Genomic DNA, 16,672 nt, shown 5'->3' with positions numbered 1-16,672 from the left:
ACCATTTAATTTCATTTATTTTCAATCTAAGATCATTAATTTTCTGATGAACACGAAGAACCCTAATTCTATGATTCAATCTAAAATCGTGTATGTGCAAGATAAATAGCAATTGATTGAGGGTTAATGATCCTCATGTGTGCAGAAATGAGATAGTATGTTCATATTTCATTCATGATGCATGATTCATAGAGTTTGAAGTTCAAGTAGCTTACCTTTAAAAACGGCAAAAGTGAGAATCGAATTCTGCAAATGAGGAGTTCCAGTTGTTGTTTCTTGATCTGGACAGCATCAATGGACCTTATGGAAGGTGTTTGAATGCCTGGAATGAACTGGAAACCTCTTGATCAATCTATGGTACCCGATCTGCAGTATGGCTTAAGTGAGGATCTAGCTTGATGATTTTGGTGTTTCAGATCATGGATGATGGTTGGAACAGTTCATATGAAGTATATGGATGATGTTTAGAAGGTTAGTTTGGACAGAATTTGCTTGGTATGGATTTTGGCATGATAAGGCTAGTGTTATGCATATTTGGAGGTGAGATGATGATTCTGAGTTTTGGGATGATTTGAGGTGTTTGAATGGTTCAAACACATCATATATGATGTTTATGAGATGTTAGAATCATTACTTTGGCCAGAACTTCAAGGGTTTGGAGGTTGGGATTTCTTCCTCACTTTGAAACTTAAAACTTGCAATTCAAGAAAGAAAGAGAAAACCTATCTTTTGTGAGGTTTTGGTGTGATTTTGAATGGAGTTTGGACCTCTATTTATAGGCCAAAGTGTCTGAACTCAGAGCTTTGCAACTTGCTTCAAGAAGTGATGATTTGGCATTTGGAGATAAAATGGAATCTTACCATTAAATGCATTAGGTTAAAAGTGACTAAACCATGGTTAAATCTCAAGCTTCTTATCCTCTTCCATTCTGATCTCAAATCAGAAAAATATCTTCAATTATTGCCTCTATGCATCATTATTTGGATCATTTGGCAAATTGGTTCATAACTTAGTGAAAATGGCATGAAATTTCAAGTGAAGAGTTCACTAATGTCAAAATTCAAAACCATGGCTACACTCCATATTTTTCCATGCTCTTGGACATTTTGGAAAGCTCATGTTACATACTTCAAAACCCTAGTTGAAAGTTTCTTCAAGATCTTTAAGGAAGTGGGTGAAAAAGATTCATGAACTTTGAAGAAAATGAGATTTTAAGTGCATTTTTCAAAAGATGCCAACTTTGAAGCTCCATATCTCTTAAATGGTTGATCTTATGAAAAAAAATTATATGTGACAAAGTTGTTTATTGGATCAAAATCTACAACTTTCATGTTGGAAGTTTTTTTCAGTTTGTAGGTGAAATTTTGAGAAATTCCCTTCCAAAGTTTGGAAAAAACCATTGAAAAACACTTAGAAAATTTTCTAAGTATGAAAGTCAAACTTTGACTTTTTGATTCTTGATTGATTTTCTTGATTTTTCTTGATCAAATGACTTCATATATCATATATTGATGATTCAAAACTTCAAAAGTCATGGTTGACCAAAATTCTTCAAAAGTCAATGGTGATCTTGTACAGTTGACTTTTTCAGACGAATCGCGTTTCTGGAGATTTCAAATGAAACAGGCTATCCTCACCAAATGAATGGTATGAATGGATCTCATTGAAGCATTAGAGGATATTGAGCCATGGTTTGAGTTGTGGCACCATGTCCTGATTAAAAAGTCAGTTGTTCAGTGAATTAAGTCAAAAACCCTAATTGTCGATCTGACGAGATTGATGACTGTGGATCTTGAATTGAAATGTAATTTCCATTGGATTTTGTCATAGGGATTATTTGAGGATGATTGAAACCTTTGATTGACTTCCTGGGGATTTTTAGGGTTTCCCAAATGTGATCCCTGATTTTAGTCCCTGATAGTTCAAAACCTTAATCTGATGATTTGAAATTTCACTGTTGATCAATCCTTGTGTAGGAGATATTCTGAGCCAATGGATTAGGTCAAAATGATGCACTTGGGGTCTTGAAGTCATGTCCCAAGTCATTAGGTCAAATCCCGAGCCAAAAGTCAAGAGTATTCTATCTTTAGTCAAAACCCTAATATGGTTGGAATAGAGCCTTTGAGCTTGTTGAAATGAATCTCTGAGGACCAAATGTTGATTTTTGATGAAGATGATTCCTTTGAGATGAAGGGAGAACAAGACCCTAATTGACTGTTTCTTGCACTTGATGAGTGATCTCTTGATTAAACCCTGCTGAGCACAAGTAACAAACACAAGCTATGCAATTTGTTAGAGATGCAAATGATGCATATGCAAATGATATGAGGTGGTATCTTAGGTCAAAAATTGGGGTATGACACAGAGTCCGGGGATTCAGACTGTACTGGTAACGAGTAAATTATTATTAGTTTTTTGTTTCCCACTAATTTTTGTACTATACATTCTATTATTTTCAAAATCTTTTCCTTTCTTTTCAAATCTCTTTCTTTCAAAATCAAATCCTAACTTTATTCTATACATCTCTCTTTTCTAACCCTACCATACACTTTCTTTCAAATCCTACTACCACTCAAATTTTCCTTTTTTTGTACGGAATCACTTCATTCCCCAACGTCTCTATCCTTCTTTTCACTCTATAAATACCTCTCATTTTTTCCATAAATTCTCACATCAAATTTCAACTCATCTCTCTCATTTCTACCTCATATTTATTTTCCCTTCTTCCCCGGCAAAAATGGCGAAGTGGATGGATACGTGTTTTCTTATGGTCATCACTGTCGTGGTGGTGATCATGTCCTTTTTCTGTCTGCATAGTCCTGAAAAATGCGGACCTGGGTTGCTTACACTCCCAATCATTTATATGTTGTTATTTATAGCATGGGTTTTTAATCATCATTTTTAAAGTTTGTCGTATCTTTTGTTTTCAAATAATGTACCGTTTATTTGTCGTACTGTTCATTATATTATGTAATATTTGTACTGTCAGTATTAAATGTCGTACTATCTGTCGTACTGTAGTTTAATTATCCAGATAATATTTTGTGTGTTTTCTGCCAGTTAAATATTTATTTTTCTGTGCTTTAAATATTTTTTAAGGTTATTATCGGTAATTTCGTTCGCGTACGGTATATTTTATTTACTTATTATGTCTGTGTTTTTCTAACAACTCATGTAAATAAATTTTCACCATTAACACAACAAAAAACAAAAAGAAAAAAATTAACTTTAACTGTTGAATTTTCACTTTAACTGTTATGTTAATGCCCGGACAGCCAGTTGACAGTCAAACCCGCTGACAGTGCAATTCTCCGTGTTTTGTACCATCAATCAAATTAATCTTTTGCATTTCAAAATTCCAAGATTTTTGTTCTAGAAGTCTTTTGAAAATCACATGATCAACAGAGACTCAACACTGCACAAAAATCAGGTACGCTTAATTGTCTCCTACACGAACAATCCCTAACTAGGGTTTTTGTTTTTTTTCAGGAGAACCAGTTTTTTGAGATCTCAAATGGATTTCATGGACCTCCATATATCTCAAAGTACCACCATACAAATTTTCAAACTTCAATTCGCTCAGACGCACAGTCAGCAGCTCAAACAGTCAACAGACGACCGGTATGACCAAAAAGTCAACAGACAGTCAAAAATGAAATTTTTTGTCAAAATCCATATTTTGTCAAAAGATTCATCATTTGATCATTGGTTGATCATAATTCATCAAGGAAAGATCAAAAATCAACAAAATCCTAAGTTTCAAAATTAGGGTTTTCTCCTAAAAAGCAACTGAAATTTGATCGGCTATAACTCTCTCCTCGTTCATTCAAAAAATTCCAACCAAAGCTTGTTTTGAAGGAAATTCAATTATCTTTCAAATGCAATTGATCCCATGGTCATTGGATTCACCATTTGAAAAATATGACCTTAGACATTACAGGTCATTTTCAAAGTCAACAAAAAGTGGTTTTTTGTCAAAGGCCATAACATCAAGATAACTTCTCCAAATGAAAAAAAGTTTTTAAAGTAGCTTGTAGAGGACATCTTGAGGTTTCTAAAAAGTACAAGAACTTCTTCATATGATAAAAATTGAGGGATTTATGCCTTGTTGAAGTTGGCTATATTTTGGGAAAATGCATGAAACCAACATTGATCAAAAATGTTTTTTTTCCAAAAGGGGCCAAATTTCCATGATCCAAACATGATTCTAATGATGCTAAGGGCCTCCCACAACAAACCTAAGGCCCATAGCATTTTTATTTCTTTTTTGGTTTAATTTTATTACATTTAAAGTTAAATTGAAAAAGAAATGGTGAAGGATAATGATACAATGCTTGATTCTTAAGCTAAAGCCACCAAGAATGATTCAACTCTGCAGCAAGAGAAGTACATAGCGGGCCTAGAGCAAGAGGTTGAAGAAAATTCAAAGCCATGGCCAAAGAATTCAAAGGTTTTAATATTAAAAAATTCAAAGATTCAAAGATCATCAATGCCTCTTAGCTTAAGTTTGAAGCTCATTCATTGCTTATAAATGAAGTAGGACACTTCAGTAACACACACACACAATTGCAGAATCAAATCCATGCTTGTAACACACTTGTATCATACTTGAAATTTTGCAAGAAATTTGAAATTCGAATTTTAAGTTTCAGCTAGTTTCAATCCAAACTAAGTATTCAAACATCATCTCTGAACTTCATTGAACCTATCCAAATAAATTTTAAGCATCAAAGCCTCACAAATCGAGCCACACAAGCCACGGTTTGTTCAAACATAAATCACCTCGTATCTGATCATTCATGCATGTTTAACAAGATGTAGACATATATTTGAGTTTAGTTTGATGTACTGATCGTTTCTGGAAGTTTAATTGAGGTTTGGATGCTTGTACACGAAGTTGCCATTCTAGGGTTCTTGAGCTCCATTTTAGGATTATTCGATTTAGGAAAAATTAGGAGAAACTAAGGGCATATTTGAACTCAGGGGACAATTTTAAGTTGAACCATGGTACCTTAAATAATTTATCTTGCTCGTATGAAGTTTTCATATATGCAGGTCTTGTAGCTACGGACGAAAACCGTCACTAAAGGCTTTACCTACAGTTGCAGAGCTTTAGCCACGGATGAGAGGTTGAAGATGAAGTCGTGGCAGCCTCTCATTGGCTGCCCAGCGCGCGTTTTATTTCTTTTTAAATTTCTGATTCTATGCTTTGCAGGTTCTATTATTACCACGCGCCTTCACTCTAATCACCATCAGATCAACTTGCCAGCTCATCCAACGCTTATGACATGCTAGTCCTTACCATGGACTCTCCAGCCAACCACACTTGATTATTAATATTATATTTTCTATTTTATTTAATATAACTTGCAAAATTAATTTAAAATAGTTTTAAAAATCAAAAAAATATAATAAAAATATTTTTAGGTTTATAAAATAATCTATTAATTTTTGACACAAAAATATTTTATTTTTTCTTAATAATTAAATATTTTGTTTAATTAATTAGTATATATTTATATATTTGCTTTTTAATTATTTCAACCTATCAAAAAAAATCAAAAAAATATGTTCTTTTTATTAAATTGGGTTTATATATTATAGACTAATTTTGTACATATTTAGAATATTTTTTCTCTTTAAGTTTAAATTATTTGTATAATTGTTATATGATTATATGTTAATTAGCTTAATAAATTTCTAAAACAACTTCAAAAAAAATCAAAAAAATTAGTTTTATTTTAAAATTAATTAATAAGAAATATGAACATATTTTAGACTTAATTTTTAGGTTTAAATTTTATTTCTACCTTTTTTCTCATTTAATTAAATTAATTATGCATTAATTCTAATTAAAATCAACCATCTAAAAATCCAAAAATACTTCCTTTTATCTTATTGCAATTTAAATTCCTAGATAAAGTGTATAGATTGTCAAAATCATGTAAATAGCGTAGTTTACATTTCCCGCACAATCGATGTAATAGCGTAGATTTACTTTCCGCATTTTACATTCCCGCACTTTAAATTCTGTACATATAAAACTGCGTGTATGTCAAAGATAATAACTGAAGCGTTAGGTCACTAACTTCAAAAGATAAAAATATCTGAACCAGAACACGATCACACTTGCACCTCTTAGGGTAATCCCTCTGTTACTCTTTTCAAAAAAATCAAATTCTACTGTTTCAAATCCAAACTTTTGTTTACATCCGGTCAAAGGAGAATTTTTCTAAAAGAAATAGGAAAGGACCTTATAAATTTAGGGTAGATCTCCTAATTGCTTGCTCAAATCAAAACAAAAAATGTCTCACATATTCATTGCTTTTCAAAACAAAACTTTCAAAAAAGACAACACTTGGTATATATCCAAACAAGGATCATTACGAAGTTAAAGATCTTTTTTTCAAAACATCTTTTCAAAAGATAAAACACTTTGTATACATCCGCACAAGGATCATTACAAAGTTAATTTACAAAGGTATTTTAAAACCACATACAAGCATTTCAAGGCAAGACAAGTGATTCAAAACAAGTGAGCTAAGCAATTAAGAGCCCATGGATAACCATGGATACAAAGGGTGCTAATACCTTCCCTTTTTATAACCTACCCCCGAACCCAAAATCTCTTAAAGGTCTTTTTCTGTTTCTTTTATAAACCTTTCCTTAATTGGATAAAATAAAAGTCGGTGGCGACTCTCTGATTTTCAAAAACTCAAAATAAAAGAAGAGTCAGTTCGTATCTCTCATGAGATAAAAGAAACCGAGCTTGACAGAACTGGCGACTCTGCTAGGGATTTCAAAAAAACAAAATGTTTTCAAAAAGGGGTTACCTTAGAGTTTATATCACCTCGATGTTTTCAATTGCTTGTCTTGATTGTTCTATTTTTCAAAGGTTTGTTTGGGTATTTACTTGTGTGGAAGATTCTAACCCGAATCTCGAGATACCTTAAGTATGTGACAATAGACCAAGGAAACTGTACGGCACGTACCGATACTGTTGATCTGGTAGTCACCGTTAGTGCGACACTTTGGTCTGTACCGATATCACTTGAAAACGATCAAGGAGTATGTTAGGCTTCCGAAATGTCATTAAACACTAATTTGTCTTAGAACCTTTAGTTGAACTTGACTTGTGGCCTATTAAGTGACTAGCTTTGAAATTGATCGAAGTTAGTTATCCTCGAGGAATATTTTGATCGGCCGTCCGAACGCCGTATTGAGATGTTGTCTCCAAGGATCATAGAACCCGAATACTATTTTAGGACAGGTTTAAACCAACTCAACTTCAGTGGGGAGGGTATCACCTATTGAACCTCATGCAAGCCTTTAAACCTAAGGCTATTGTTTGATTTGTTTGTGTTTGCCACATGTTTGACATCATGACATCATAAGCATCATAAACATATCATTTTCTCACTAATCATTTCAAGGATCGAAGAGTTTACCTTTGTTCTGTTGTTGCAGGTAATGGCTCCCACTACCAGAGATTATATCCGGATCAACATCTCAACAGTATCATCTGAACTTAAGGACTTAATATCAGAATTTCCCAGAAATGCTCAATTCACTGAAAAGCACGGTCACCTACTCCATTTGGTTACCTTAAAATTTGAAGAAGACATGATACGGGTCCTGTTCCAGTTCTTTGATCCCGAACATCATTGTTTTACATTTCCTGATTACCAGTTAGTACCCACCTTGGAAGAGTTTTCTGAACTAATTGGATTACCTGTTCGAGATCAATTACCTTTCACTGGTTTAGAAAAGATTCCAAAACCTGAAATCATTGTTGCTGCCTTACATTTGCGAAAGTCAGAAGTCGAGTCCAATTGGGAAACAAAGAGTGGAGTCAAGGGTTTGCTCGCTAAGTTCTTAATGGAAAAGGCTCGATTACTACTAAAAAAACAGAAGTTACCTAGCTTTTGAAGAAGTTATGGATCTTTTGATCTATGGGTTGGTTTTATTCCCTAATCCTGACCAGTTCATAAGTGTGCACATTATCAACATTTTCTTAACCCGCAACCCGGTACCTGCCTTGCTGGGAGACATTCTACATTCTCTACACACTCGTACCATGAAGAAACGAGGAACTCTTATGTGCTGTGTACCACTACTGGCTAGATGGTTTACATTACACCTTCCCCAATCAGTGTTGAGAAACGAACAAAGGATTGAATGGTCTCGCAGGATTATGTCTTTATCTCATTCAGATATCCGGTGGAACAACTTCTTTCAAAGAGACATTACTATCATTGACCATTGTGGAGAGTACCCTAATGTGCCACTCCTGGGCATCAAGGGAGGCATCACTTACAACCCCTCTTTAGCTTTGCGCCAATTTGGATATGCACGAAGAAACGGTCCTCATGACATGATTATCCGTGGCATTGTATTCGACTACGAAGATGATTCCCAAGGATATCGACGAAGGTTTATACATGCGTGGGGCAATGTCTACAAAGTAGAAAGCAAAACTTTAGGACAATGGAACTCTATTCCCATGCAGCCTTACCTCAAATGGGTATGTGCACGTGCTCAGAAGCTCATCATGCCATATCCCGCTATTCTACCTATAACTATTGAGCCAGAAGTCGAAGGGAGTGAACCTCGAGTTATTCTACATCCGGACATGACGACTGACCTGGAAGAGCTGCAGAAATCTTGGGTTCAATTAAAAGGAGAAAGAGACACCTTCAAAGCACACTGTCAAGACTATGAGAGGAAAGTGTTGGAGCTCACCAGGCAACTCCAGGAAGAACAACATATCAACACATTCCTGGGTGCGAAGAGAAAGCGTCCATGGGAGGCCTGAGGGATCCTTTATTTTCTTTATTTTATCTTGTAAGCCCGAAAGAGGCAAATAAAAGAAAAAAGAAAGAAAAGAAAAAAAGAAAGAAAGAAATAATTGTTTGACTAATAAATGTTTGTTTCTCTTTTGTTTAAACAAATATAAATTCCAAGATCCTTGAAAACATTGCATATGCATTTCATTCATAAACATTGCATAACAGGTTCACATGACAGGTTTCTCATCTCCTCGCTGTTTATTTCAGTCAAAAGAGATGGATTCCGAAACAAGCGTCAAGAATCTCGAAGCACAGAATGCCCAAGTTCAGATAGCAATTCTGGAGCTAGCAAAGGGGCAACAGGAACTGAAAGCCCTTATGATCAAGAAGAAAAAGAAGCCCAAAGGATCTATAGGTTTAAGTCACCTGACAAGGAAGGTCAAAATCCCAGTCAAAAGGTCCAAAAAGGCACCGATCCCTGAAATAGTCGGTGAAGGTGAAGGAGACAATCACAGCAACTAGGGTTCTGCCAAACCCTCCCTCTCTTCTAACGAAGAAGATTATCATTCTGAAGACGAACAGGGTGATGACAAATACCAGCAGTTGGAAGAACGCATGAAAGCTATGGAGATACAAAAAATACCTGGTTTAGACTTCAAAGATCTTGGACTCGTCTCAGATATTGTTATTCCTCCAAAGTTCAAAGTTCCTGTCTTTGCGAAGTATGATGGAGTTTCTTGCCTAAAACTACATTTGAGGTCCTATGTAAGGAAGATACTACCCCATACAGCAGATAACAAATTGTGGATTCATTTCTTCCAAGAAAGTCTGTCGGGTACACAACTCGAGTGGTACTACCAACTAGAAAGTGCAAAAGTACATACCTGGGAAGATTTGGCTGTTGCTTTCTACAAACAGTATCAATACAACGCTGACCTTGCACCAACCCGTACTCAACTACGGGGCATGTCTATGGCACCAAAAGAAAGTTTCAAAGGGTATGCACAAAAGTGGAGAGATCTGGCTGGAAGGGTTCAACCACCCTTATCTGATCGAGAGCTGGTCGACATGTTCATGGACACTTTAACTAGCCCTTTCTACAGTCATTTGCTGGGAAGCTCATCATCAGGTTTCACTGACCTGATATTAACTGGAGAGCGTGTCGAAAGCGGTATTCAAAGTGCAAAAATTCAAATAGGCTCCTCCTCTGGTACTACAAAGAGGCCCATCAGTGGGAGAAATGAAGTCAATACAATGCACAGTCAGAAAGGTCGCAAAAGTGAGCATCACCAATCTGTAGGGGCTGTTCTGATCTCTGCATCTGCACCTCAAAAAGATCAACCGCCGAAGTATACGCGTCGACCAGATGCACCGAGGAGAAACTTCACCAGAATCAATATGCCAATCTCTCAAGCATTACAACACTTGTTAAAAGCAAATCTGATCACATTGAAAGACCCTCCAAAGAATGTCAACACTTCCTCTCCGAGTTATCGCCCCGATGCCACATGTCCATATCATTTTAATTGTCCAGGACATGACGCAGATCATTGTTGGGCCCTGAAAAATAAAATACAAAACATGATAGATGCTGGGGAAATTGAGTTCGATCCTCCAGAGACTCCAAATGTCATCACTGCACCTATGCCAAAGCACGACAAGACCGTTAATGCTATCATAGACACTGTTTATATCTATGATGTGAGAGAATTGTCAACTCCGCTCCTTGAAGTCAAAAGAAAGCTAATCCGAGCTGGTTTCTTTCCAGGTTGTGACCCTGATTGCTTTTATTGTGCACACCTACCCAATGGTTGTGAGAATCTGAAAATAGGAATTCAAAAGTGGATGGATCGTCGTATCATTATGTTTGAGAGGCTCCCTTCTATGGACGATTTATGCGAAGTCTTTTCAAATGGGATGAGAATAGAGGACATCTCAGTGGTTTCTAACATACCATTGAAAATCCCTACCAAAACTCCTTTCAAAATTTCTGCTACACCCAAAGTGGCATTTGTAATCATCACCAGTCCAGCTCCATTTCCATACTCCTCAGACAAAGCTGTCCCGTGGAGTTATGACACTAATGTTTATGTCCATGGAGTTAAGCAAGATACCTTGACTGAAGAGGCCATGAATTTTACTACTCCAACTGTTGATAATATTGTGGGTACTAGTAAGATTACGAGAAGTGGAAGGATCTTTTCACCAGAAATTTCTCCAAATGTTGCTACTAATCCAGTCCAAGTACCAGTTCATAATCAAGATATTAACGCTCGAGGCAAAGAGCCACTAGTTGAACCAGTTCAAGTACCGGTGGAAGTCACTGTTGGAGATCCGTCGAAGCAAGAAATGGAGGAAATATTGAAAATCATCTGCAAAAGTGATTACGATATTGTCGAACAACTAGGGCACACTGCTTCAAAGATCTCCATGCTGTCTCTGCTAAAGTATTCAGAAGCTCATGCCAAGGCCCTGATGAAGTTCCTGAAAGCTGCACATGTGCCACAAGAGATTTCAGTCGATCAATTTGAAAATTGTGTTGCCAATCTAACAGTGAATAATGGTCTCGGTTTCTCTGATGTTGATTTAACCCCTGCTGGGAAAAATCACAATAAAGCCCTGCACATCTCTATTGAATGTAACGGCACCACTCTGTCTCATGTGCTGGTAGATAACGGTTCCTCTTTGAACGTGTTACCAAAAGCAGTACTGGAAAAACTTGACTTCGAAGGAGTTGTGTTGCAACCAAGCGATGTTGTGGTAACAGCCTTCGACGGGTCAACAAGAACAGTGTACGGAAAAGTGAAGCTCCCAATCAGAGTGGTCTCTCAGATCTTTGATTCTACCTTCTACGTAATGGAAATTCATCCAGCATATTCCTGTTTACTACGATGCCCTTGGATACATGGGGCAAGTGCTGTAACTTCTACCCTGCATCAGAAGTTAAAGTATCCGGTAAAAGGCAAGGTCGTCACAGTTTATGGCGAAGAAGAATATGTGGTTAGCCACCTGAGTAACTCCAAGTATGTTGAGATGGATGGTGAATTCATCGGAAACCCCTGCCAATCTTTTGAGGTGGTCCCTCCAGATGTCTCTACTGCCAAACATATTTCTACTACTCCTTCTACAAAAATAACTCCAACTATGGCTTCTCTCAAAGATGCCAAAGCTGTGATCGAAGAAGGTGGTTGCACAATATGGGGACAGCTCCTCGATGTACCTTACAAGTTCGATAAGCTAGGTCTGGGCTATGCTAATAGAACTCAGAAGAACGATCAAAGTCCTCGTTCTGGAGGATTAATGTCACATTTCATCAGCCAAGGAGTGAATGCTATTGAAGACGATGGAGTGATCTTGAACCATATTATTCAGCAATATCCAAATGAAGTTCCACCTGTTTTCGAGGAAGTTTGGGATACTTTGGGAGAACCAAGCGGCAGGTATGATTTTCTAGTAAAGTACACTGCACCTCAGAGTTCTTTTATTGCCATGAAAGACATTACCCCAACTGGATGGGGTGATCAGTTTGAAGATTGCAAAAGTTTCACAAGTTCCATTACTGAGCAATACCAAAGTCCACCTAGTCCAAAAGAATTCTGGGATACACTGGGAGAACCAAGTGGTAAGTATGACTATATGGTGAAGTATTCTGCTCCCCTGAGCTTGCAGATCGCTATTGAAGATATCACCCCAACTGGATGGGACAACCATTTCGAAGACAATATGATATTCACAAGCCCTGTCGCTCCTGAAGAAGTCTAGGAAACACCAAATAATGAGAATGATTTCCTGACGCAGTACACTGCTCCCCAGAATGCACAAGTCTCCCTTGAAGACATCATCCCAATTGGATGGGACGATCTTATCAGGTATCTCTCTCAGCCAACAGAGGTATCTCAGCCTGGACTCTCGTATCCAGCAGAGTATCTTGCTCACCCTGAAGGATCAACAGCTCATTTCACTACCAAGGATATTAATGCTGTGGAAGACGAAGAAGACAACTGCAACTGGAACAGCTGGATATTCCCTGCTCACAACAATGGATTGAACAACTGGGAAGCTGAAGATGTGATCTCCTTTGATCAGGAGTAAATGCAATTTCCTGTTTTCGTTGTTTATATGTTCAAAGATAAAAATGGTTCCTGTACTATCGAACCATGAACTTAAAAGCCAGGTGCCTTGCCCGAAGCACACGGGTCCTTTTTATAAGGGTTTGTCATACCATGATCATGTTCATTCAATAAAATCATGGGACGTTTGCATATTCAAATTTTGTGATCCTTTTTGCTTCTTTACTTTATTCATTTTCAAATAGCTATGTGTTCTTACACACACCCACATAATAAATGCAGATTCACATTCACTCTAGATCCTGTTGATAACAATTATGCTATTGCCAGTCATGACTTTGAAAATCCGATCTACCAAACTGAGGACGAAAGTGAGGAAGATTGTGAAGTACCAAGGGAACTTGCAAGGCTGTTAGAACAAGAAGAAAAGACTATACAGTCGCATGAAGAACCAATTGAAGTTATCAACTTGGGCAGTGACAAAGAAAAGAAAGAAGTCAAGATAGAGGTTGATCTAGAAGACAGTGTCAAGCAAAGACTGATTCAAATGTTACAAGACTATGTTGAGATACTCGCCTGGTCCTATGAAGATATGCCTGGCCTTGACACGGATATTGTGGTTCATCATCTGCCGATCAAAGAAGGCAGCACTCCAGTTAAGCAGAAACTGCGGAGAAGTAGGCCCGACATGTCCAAGAAGATCAAAGACAAGGTTGAGAAGCAATTCAATGCTGGCTTTCTGAAAGTTGTGAGTTATCCTCCTTGGATAGCTAATATCGTGCCTGTGCCTAAAAAATACGGGAAAGTCAGAATGTGTGTAGACTACAGAGATTTGAATCGGGCAAGCCCCAAAGATGATTTCTCTTTACCTCACATCGATGTACTGGTTGAAAATACTGCACAATGCAAGGTATTCTCCTTTATGGATGGATTCTCAGGGTACAATCAAATCAAGATGGCACCCAAAGACATGGAAAAATCAACCTTCACAACACCCTGGGGAACCTTTTGTTACAAAGTAATGCCCTTTGGTTTAAAGAATGCAGGAGCAACGTATCAGCGTGCAATGGTAGCTCTGTTCCATGATATGATTCATCAGGAAATAGAGGTTTATGTCAATGATATGATTGCAAAGTCCAACACCGAAGAAGAACATCTGGGTCATCTGCACAAGCTGTTTGACAGACTCAAGAAGTACAGGTTGCGACTGAATCCGAACAAGTGTACCTTTGGAGTAAGATCCGGTAAACTCTTAGGTTTCATCGTCAGCAGCAAAGGTATTGAAGTTGATCCTGCTAAGGTCAAAGCCATTCAAGAAATGCCCATACCCCGTACAGAGAAACAAGTCAGAGGATTCTTGGGACGTCTGAACTACATCGCTAGATTTATTGCCCATATGACTACTACTTGTGTGCCGATCTTCAAACTGTTGAAGAAAGATCAAGTGGAAAGATGGAACGAAAAATGCCAATTAGCCTTTGACAAGATTAAAGAATATCTTCAAAAACTGCCAATCTTGTTACCACCAGTGGAAGGAAGACCTCTGATAATGTACCTAACAGTATTAGAAGATTCAATGGGGTGTGTACTGGGGCAACATGACGAGTCTGGCCGAAAGGAGCATGCAATCTACTATCTTAGTAAAAGGTTAACCGATTGTGAAACAAGATACTCACTACTCGAGAAAACTTGATGTGCCTTAGCATGGGCGGCTCGCCGACTAAGACAGTATATGCTAAACCATATCACTTTCTTGATCTCCAAAATGGATCCTTTCAAGTATGTGTTCGAAAAACCTGCTCTCTCTGGAAGAATAGCAAGATGGCAAATGATCTTAACAGAGTATGACATCCAGTACACTTCACAAAAAGCGATCAAAGGAAGTGTGGTAGCTGATCATCTGGTTCATCAAGCAGTGGATGATTATCAAGCGTTGAACTTTGACTTCCCAAATGAAGATATTATGCTAGTTACTGACTATGAACAACCAGGACCGGAGGAAGGACCCGAGCCAGGATCCCGATGGACTATGGTTTTTGATGGAGCTTCTAACGCACTAGGCAATGGCATCGGGGCTGTGATCATTTCTCCTACAGGAGGACATACACCATGAAGGATAGAAAAACACTTAGAAGGGGGGGGGGGGTTTGAATAAGTGTAGTCTAAAAACTTGAACGATAAAAACAATTTGCACAGTTATTTTTATCCTGGTTCGTTGTTAACTAAACTACTCCAGTCCACCCCCACAGAGTGATTTACCTCACCTGAGGATTTAATCCACTAATCTCAACAGATTACAATGGTTTTCCACTTAGCCCGCGACTAAGTCTTCTAGAGTATCATGATCATAACCTGATCACTCTAGGAACAAATGCTTAGACACAAGCTAAGACTTTCTTAGAGTATCCTGACCACCACGTGATCACTCTAATTACACCTGCTTAGACACAAGCTAAGACTTCCTAGAGTATCCTGATCAACACCTGATCACCCTAGTTACTTACAAATTAATGTAATCAAATAAGAGTATTACAATTGCTTCTGAAAAGCTTTAATCACAACAGTGATATTTCTCTTAACGTTTAAGCTTAATCTCACTAATATATTACAACAGCAATGTAGTGAGCTTTGATGAAGATGAAGTTTCTGAGCTTTGAGTTGAACAGCGTTTCAGCAATTTTTTCAGAATAAGTTTGTTCAGAACTGGTAACCTTGCTTCTCATCAGAACTTCATACTTATAGGCACTTGAGAAGATGACCGTTGGGAGCATTTAATGCTTTGCGTATTCCGTACAGCATTGCATTTAATGTTTCACACTTTTGTCAACTACCTCGAGCCTTGTTCACGCTGTGTCTACTGACGTTGCCTTTAATAGCTTCTAACGTTCCTTTTGTCAGTCAGCGTAGCCTGCCATCTTGTACTTGCTTCTGATATGATGTTTGTGTTTACAACGTTTGAATATCATCAGAGTCAAACAGCTTGGTGCAGAGAATCTTCTTGTCTTCTGACCTTGAAGTGCTTCTGAGCGTGATACCATGAGGACTTCAGTGCTTCTGCTTCTGAACTCAAGTTCTTCTGATGCTTCCATAGACCCATGTCCTGATTCTGCCTTGACCATCTTCTGATGTCTTGCCAGACCATGTTCTGATGTTGCATGCTGAACCTTCTGAGTCAAAGCTTCTGAGCGCTGATTTGTGCATACTCTTTATATATTTCCTGAAAGGGAAATTGCAGTGTATTAGAGTACCACATTATATCACACAAAATTCATATCCTTGTTATCATCAAAACTAAGAATATTGATCAGAACAAATCTTGTTCTAACACACCATTCACTGCCAGATTATGCTTCAACTGCACTAACAATATAGCCGAGTATGAAGTATGTATCCTAGGTCTCAAAGCTGCAATCGATCTAAGAATCAAATTCCTGGAGGTCTACGGAGACTCGGCCCTTGTAATTTATCAAGTCAAAGAGGAATGGGACACGAAGCACCCGAATCTAATTCCATACAAAGAATATGTGATGAGTTTGATTCCTTATTTTGAAGGAATCACTTTTGAACATATCCCGCGAGAAGAAAATCAACTAGCTGATGCTCTAGCTACCATGTCATCTATGTTCAAAGTCAGGTGGGACAATGAGGCGCCAATGATCACGATTTACAGACGGGATGAACCAGCCTATTGCAATGAGATTAACACCGAAGGAATGGAAGAAAAACCATGGTTCCATGAAGTAAAAAGATATCTCGAAGCTCAGGAGTATCCTGAAGGGGCATCCATTAACGATAGAAAGTTTCTAAGAAGAT

The sequence above is a fragment of the Vicia villosa genome, linkage group LG7 (assembly GCF_029867415.1).
Source record: "Vicia villosa cultivar HV-30 ecotype Madison, WI linkage group LG7, Vvil1.0, whole genome shotgun sequence".
Classification (NCBI taxonomy): domain Eukaryota; kingdom Viridiplantae; phylum Streptophyta; class Magnoliopsida; order Fabales; family Fabaceae; genus Vicia; species Vicia villosa.
The sequence above is the reverse complement of the archived record's forward strand: the minus strand, read 5'-3'. Positions refer to the sequence as shown.